Source organism: Mirounga angustirostris, unplaced genomic scaffold (genome assembly GCF_029215605.1).
Source record: "Mirounga angustirostris isolate CCGP_5_RB_7025 unplaced genomic scaffold, mMirAng1.0.hap1 SCAF_3, whole genome shotgun sequence".
Taxonomy (NCBI): Eukaryota; Metazoa; Chordata; class Mammalia; order Carnivora; family Phocidae; genus Mirounga; species Mirounga angustirostris.
Window position 1 is genome coordinate 85,896,423 of NW_026991711.1, and position 7,764 is coordinate 85,904,186.

A 7,764-nucleotide genomic window follows, 5' to 3' on the forward strand; every position below is an offset into this window, starting at 1 on the left:
TCCTCATTCTGGGTGCGATGACCATCTGGGGATGGATGTGGTTGAGAAGGTCAGTGGCTGGGTGATCACACTGCCCACAGACATGCTCCCTAGTCTCCAGGCCATTATGGGAGATTAAAGATGTGGTGCTAGAAGTTGGAAAGAGATGTCTCTCTTGATCATGCACCATGCACATGACAGATTGCTGGGCTTCCTGAAAACAGAGTGGGTTTGGAAACACTTTTTGAGTTTGGAAACTCAAAAAACAAGTGCTTCTGAGCACTGCATCCAGCCAGCAGACCTGCATGCTCAGTTCCCAAGCCCTTTATATCTGGACCTTTTGGGGCAGGCTCTGGGCACAGGGGAAATAGCATCTTGTCCAGATCTGGTCTGCTCCATCCACCTCCACAACTCCCAGGAGTCAGGGCTGCAGAATGATCAATAGATAAATATCCCAGTTACTAAAACACCCTGCCAGGGCCTCTGACACAGCATGTAACCTGCTGGCTCACCCGGGTAGAAAGAAAAGGGAGTTCACTCATATCAGTTGATAGATCAGTGTGAACCAAACACTTGAGCTTGATGACTGGCACATGGGAGGTGGTGCTGATGAACTGGAGTTTAAAAGCCCAGACAGCTCCTTCTGTATCTAGGAGTAGATACAAGTCACCTTGAGTCCTCGAGGTGTTTCTGGGGAAATCCCAGGAATGGCCCCTTGCCAGTTATGACATCAATGAAGCACCCTAGCCCCAGGAAAGGCTATAAGAGGACCTTTAGTTTTCTGTGTTGCACAATCTCCAGCAAAGTATCCCAGGGAACTTCTTGGAGGGAAAGGAAGAGCCTCACAATGCTGCAGCCCCAGGGTGGGGCACAGTGCAGCCCTCTCAGGGACCTGGAACAAGGCCCCACCATACCAGTGGACCAGCATCCACCGGGCTGTGCAGGGCTTGTGTGCAACAGTGACACCATGTGGCAGCAACAGAAACAATAGTGCTCTGGCTTGGATTCTCCGGCTGTTTCTCTCCCCTGGTGTCTGGAAGCAGGACAAGCTCCGGGTTCTCAAATAGTTCAGGGAGTCTCTGCCCTTCCTACCAATGAAGGCTGTGAACACTCGAGTAATTCACTAACAAGTAACCATATCTCCCTATCATGACCAAGCTGGTAAGGGGGCCATTCCACTTTTGCATGTATCTGTCTTGTTTGATGATGATTAATATTCCCACACTGTCTGAATTTTGCAGATAAGGATGTTCAGGAGTTAACAATTTCCCCCAAATCACATACCCCAAATCAATGGCAATGCTGGGATCTAAACCAGGCTTGTGTGACTGCTGGGTCCAAACTCCCCAATGCCCCTCTTTCCCCGCAGCAGAAGCCAGAAACCACAAAGCATCTCAGGGGCACATTGCTTCCAGGTACTATCTCCCTTTGGGTTTAGCCTGGTTAAAACTTCCTGGAAACCCATCCTTCTCCACACCTTCTCCAGTCACATTTGGTTCACATGTGGCCTGAGCCCCTTGTGTTAAAGACCATATGTGCCACATGGCATGGTTCTTCCCCACCACCGCCCCCCCCCCCCCATTTTGCTTAGCTGGTACAAGAAACATGCCTAAGCAATCAGCATAACTTTTGAAAATCAATTTGTATTCTGTCAGCCTGAGTGTCATTAACAACTTCTGCTAATACAGCAGTAATGAACATTTGGAAACAGAGCAGCTGTTGGGGGAACGAAGTATAAAAAACACTAAGATGACAGCTTGTTTTTCATAAGCTAGATTGGCTCTGGGCAAATAGGAGAAGCAATGGACAAAATGGAAACCAGAGAGAGAGGAGGGGAAGGGCAAGGAATGAGCAGGTATACCCAGGAACAGATTCACTGTGCAAAGGCACTCACTCCTCGAGCACTGGTGGCCTGCCTTCTCTGAACCAGGCCCTGCCCAGGGTAAGGAACCTGTGCTCGCAGGGATCCCCCTCATCAGTCAGAGGCCAACAGTTCAGCTTATGGAGTCTCTGTGCAGGTGAGCAGGCAAGGAGTCCTGAGGAGATACTGGTGATGCTGGGTGTGGTCAGAGCAATGTCATTGGAATAGCAGGGATGGAGGCCAGTCCACAGAAGGACCAAGAGGCCCTATAGGGGTGTGCAGTGGGTCCTAAAAGTAGAGAATGACATGGGTATTGTTAAAGCCACATGAAAGATGGAACTGAGTGACCATCCCCATGGGACTCAATGTCTGAGGCACAGGTGGGGACCCACCTTCATGCCTTTCCTCATCCAGCACCATAAGCACCCAGCAGGATTCAGCAAGCACCAGGGTAAAGGAGGTCTGCCTTCATGGGACCCAGAGACAGGAAGCAAGATCAGCCAACCAATGTGACACACATCCTGTGAAGGTACAATTTCAGATGGAGTGGCCTTGAGTGGTTTGTCAGAGAAGACTGGAGTGAGCAGGGGCTTGAGGGCATGAAAGTGTGACCCAAGTGACTTTGTGGGGAACAGGTGCTCCCAGAGGAGGAACCAGCAAGGGCAAAGCCTTGGTGTGCTCTGGAAGAACTCTGAAGCCAGGGCACATGAGAGGGAGGTTGGTGGGAGAAAAGAGGCCAGAGTAAGGAAGCCCACCTGGGCCCACCTGCCACAGCTCGGGCCCTGAGGACCATCTGACCCACCAGGGAAAGCAGAGCTTGGCCACCTCCAGGCCTTTCAAGGGCTGCTCCCTGAGGGGTTGGGCTGCACCTCCTTCCATGAGACTCACCATGCCCACTCCTCATGCCTGCTTGGACATCTGGAAGGGGTGTTAGCCCACAGGGGAAGGCGGGAAGGGGAAACATTCCTCTGGGTTTCACTCGCCTTTGGTGAGGTCTCCCCTTGTTCTGTGGCCCAAACCTGGGAGTCATCCGTCAGTATTTCACAGATTTAATCTGAACTGCATCAGCAGGCCCTTGGCATACACCCAGCCCCATGCTGAGGGCTATCATTGGAAGACTTTAATCTATAGAAGCTGGTTTTTCTGCCCTTCAAAGTAGCATCACTTTTTTGCAGTGCAGAGCAGCAAGACATGGAGGCATAGCTAACATTTTGGGGACCCTTTGGTACCTCTGGTTTGCAGGCTAATGATGGATCAATTGGCACACAGACCCAGGCTTTGGGGAAAGGGTGGAAAAGACACCTACCTCTGCTTCCTGAGATGTGAAATGATGGTCACCTGTTTTGGCCTCTGAGCTACATTGCCCTGGGGAAAGGTGCAAGTCTTTCTACCACCTTGGTTGAATTATATTCCTAGGTTTTTTATTCTTTTGGATGTTATCACAAGTGGAACTGTTATCTTAATTTCTTTTGAAATTGTTCACTGCTGGTATGTAAAACCACAACTGATTTTTGTGTGTTATCTTGTATCCTGTAACTTTGCAGAATTTAGTAGCTCTAGTAGTTATTTTGTAGATTCTTTGGTATTTTCAATAAATAGAATTATGTCATCAGCAAATAGAGATACTTTCTCTTCTTTTCCAATTTGGATGCCTTTTATTTCTTTGTCTTGTCTAAATGCTCTGGCTAGGACTTTCAGTAGAATGTTGAATAGAATTAGCAAAAGCAGACATTCTCGTCCTATTCTTAATCTTAGAGGAAAAGCTTTCAGTCTTTCATTATTGGGTATGATGTTGACTGTGGGTTTTTCATAAATGCCTTTTATCATGTGAAGGAATTTCCCTTCTATTCCTACTTTGTTGAGTGTTTTTATCATGAAAGGATGCTGATTTTTTTCAAGTGCGTTTTTTGCATCCATTGAGATACATGCGGGGTTTTTTTCCCTTCATTCTATTACTGTGGTATATTACATTGATTTTCTTATGTTGAGTCACCATTGAATTCCTGGGATAAATTCCACTTGGTCTGAAAGATAATACTTCTAATGTACTGTTGGATTTGGTCGGTGAGTATTTTGGCAGGGAAAGGTTGTGTCTATATTCATAAGGCCTATAGGTCTATAGTTTTCTTGCGGTATTTTGTCTAACTTTGGTATCAGGGACTCACAGAATGTGTTAGGAAGTTGTTAAGCATTAAACTGTGTCCCACCAAAATTCATATGTTGAAGCCTTATCCTCCAGTGTAACTGTATTTGGAAATAGGGCCTTTAAGAATGTAATTACGGTTAAATGAAGTCCTAAGGATGGGGCCCTGATTCAATGGGACCGGTGTCCTTATAAGAAGAGGAGAAGAAAGACACCAGACAGAAGAAAGCCCAGGTGATGACGCAAGAAGGCAGCTGTTTGCACACCAGGAAGGGAGGTCTCACCAGAAATCATGCCTGCTGGTGCCTTGATCTTAGACTTCTAGCTTCTAGAACTGTGACAAAATAAATAGCTATTATTTAAGCCACCCTGTGGCATCCTGTTATGGCCACTGGAACTGACTAATACAGAAGTATTTTTTGCTCTTCTATTTTTTAAGAGTTTGAGTGAGGTGGTGTTAATTAAAAAAAAAAAAACACTTAGTAGAATTCACCATTTGAGGTCCATTTGATCATGGACCTCTCTTTATTGAGAGGTTTTTGATTACTGATTCAATCTCTTCACTCATTAAGTCTGTGGAGATTTTCTATTTCATCTTTAGTCAGTTTTGACAATTTGTGTGTTTCTAAAAATGAGTCCATTTCATCTAGATTACCTAATTTGTTGGGGTAGAATTATTCATGGTATTCCCTTATAATCCTTTTACTTTCCATATGGTTGGTATAATATCCACACTTTCATTTATGATTTTAGTTATTTATGTCTTCTCTCTTTTTTCTTAGTTTCTCTAAAGGTCTGCCAATTTGTTGATGTTTTCAATGAGCCAACCTTTGGCTTTGATTTTCTCTATTGTTTTTCTACTCTCTCCTTCATTTATCTGCACTCTAATTTTTATTATTCCTTTCCTTCTGCTAGTTTGGGGTTAGTTAGCTTTTATTTTGGTAATTACTTGTGGCATAAAGTTAGGTTAGTGATTTGGGAACTTTGTTCTTCTTTAATATGCATTTACAGCTATTAATTTCCCTCTGAGCACTGCTTTCACTGCATCCTATAAGTTTTGGTATGTTGTGCTTCTGGTTTTATTCATCTCAATGTGTTTTCTAATTTCTCTAGTGATATCTTCTTTTACACATTAGTTATTTAAGGATGTGTTGTATAATTTCCATGAATGTCCTTATTTTCCAGTTTTCCTTCTGTTATCAACTTTTAGCTTCATTCCACTGTGGTTGGAGATGATACTCCTATGATGTCAATCTTTTAAAATTTATTGATAATTAATTGTTTTATGGCCCAAACATTGTCTATCCTGGAGAGAGTTTCAAAGGCACTTGAGAAGAATGTATATTCTGTTGTTGGGTGGAGTGTCTTTATATTTCTGTTAGGTCTGGTTGGCGTATCATATTGTTCAAGTCCTTTATTTCCTTATGGTCTTCTGTCTAGATGTTCTATAATTGAAAGTTGGGTATTGATGTCTCCTATTATTATTATAGAACCATCTGTTTTTCTCTTCAAGTTTTGTCAATATTTGCTTCATATATTTGGGGTTCTGTTGTTTGGTATGTACATATTTATAATTTTTCTGTCTAATGTTCTTCTTTTTCTCTTTGTAATAATTTTTTTACTTAAAATCTATTATTAGTATAGCCATTCCAGCTCTCTTTTTCTTTCCTTTCACTTTCAACCTATTTGTCTTTGGGTTTAAAATGAGTCTATTGTAAGCAGGATACAATTGGACTCTGTGTGTGTGTGTGTGTTTTAATTTATTCTGCCAATCTCTATCTTTTAACTGATGAGTTTAATCCATTTACATTTAAAGTGATTACTGACAGTGAAGGACTTACTTCTGCCATTTTGCTATTTTTATGTCTTATATAATTTTTTCTCAATTTAACCTTCTTTTGTGTTTGATTTTTTTCTAGTGTAACTTCTTGACTCTCCATTTATTTGCACATTTTTAATTTATTTTCTTAGTGGTTAGCATGGAGATTAAGTTAATATTCTAAATTTATAACACTCTAGTTTTAATTGATACCAGCTTAATTTCAATAGTATATATTAATTCCAATCCTATCCCACTCTATCACTCTTTTGTGTTAATATTGTCATAAATTACATCTTTATACATTGTGTGCTCATTAAGATAGATTTATAATTATTGTTTTATACATTTGTCTTTTAAACCATATAGGAAGCAAAAAAAAAAGGAGTTACAAATAAAAAATGCAACAATATTAACTTTGGTATTTACCTATACAGTTACGTTTACTAGAGATTTTTATTTCTTCATATAGCTTTGAGTTACCTTCTAGTGTCTTTTCATTTCAACCTGAAGTACTCTCTTTAGCATTTCGTAGGGCAGGTCTCTAGCAACATACTCTCTTACTCTTGTTTATCTAAGAATATCTTAACTTTTTCATTTTTGAAAGATCATTTTACCAGACATAGAATTCTTGGGTACATTTTTTTTTTCCTCTCAGTTCTTTAAATATATCATCCCACTGCTTTCTAGTCACCATGGTTTCTAATAAGAAGCTAGCTATTAATCTTATTGACTATTCTTTGTACCTGACAAGTTGCTTCTCTCTTGTTGCTTTTCTCTTTGCCTTTAACTTTTGACAGGCTGATTATAATGTGTCTCAGTGTGGTTCTCTTTAAGTTTCTCCAGCTTGAATTTTCTTTAAGTTTTGGGATGTATTTATGTATTTCCTCAAATCTGAGTAATTTTCAGCCATTATTTCCTCAAATATCTTTTCTGCTCCTTTCTCTCACTCTCACTCTTACTTTCACTCTCACTCTTCCTCTCTTCTCCTTCTGGGATCCCCATAATGTGCATATTGATCTGTTTCGTGATGTCTTATTGATTCCTTAGGCTCTGTTCATTTTTCTTCTTTTTTTCTTTCTGCTCCTCAGACTGGGTAATTTCAATTGCTCTACCTTCAAGTTCACTGATACTTTCTTCTGCAGCTCAGATCTTCTGTGGAAACTCTCTAGTGAAATATTCATTCTAGCAATTGTACTTTTCAGCTCCAGAGTTTCTATTTGGTTCCTATTTATAATTTCTATCTCTTTATTGATATTTCCTAATTGTTCATACACTATTCTTCTCATTCCTTTAGTTCTTTGACCATGGTTTTCTTCAACTCTTTTAGTATATATAAGACATTTAATTTAAAGTCTTTGCCTAGTAAGCTCAATGTCTGGGCTTTCATAAGGATAGTTTCTATCATTTCTTTTCTGTTGAGACTTAGACATTTTGAATATTGTAATATAGTATAGTAACTCTGGAAATCAGATTCTCCTACATCCCCAGGGATTGCTGTTTTTGTTTGCTGAGGACTGCAGTCATCTCTTTGCTTATGACATTTTTTTCTTTGCTATTTTTTTAGATTTAAATTCAGCTAACCAACATATAGTACATCATTATATTTAGTGACATTTCTAAAATATTTTTGTAAAATCTATATTCCTTGTTCTGTGTGGTCATTGAAGTCTCTGTTCTGTTATCTCATGATCAGACAGTGACATGATAGAGATTTCCTTGAGTGCCTAAATCCAATAAGAGAAGAAACAAACAAACAAAAAAATTCTTTCAACAGATGCTACTCAGGATGCCACTTCAGCCAGAGGGGTTAAAACAATGGCCAGCATTTATGTTGACCCCTCAGTTGCTCATCAAGACAGAACAAAACATACAACTCCATTTTTGGAGGGCAAGGTTTATTGCCCTCCCTGGCACCAGCAAGCACACTAGGAAGGCAGGCCATCTTCTCCATGACTGCAT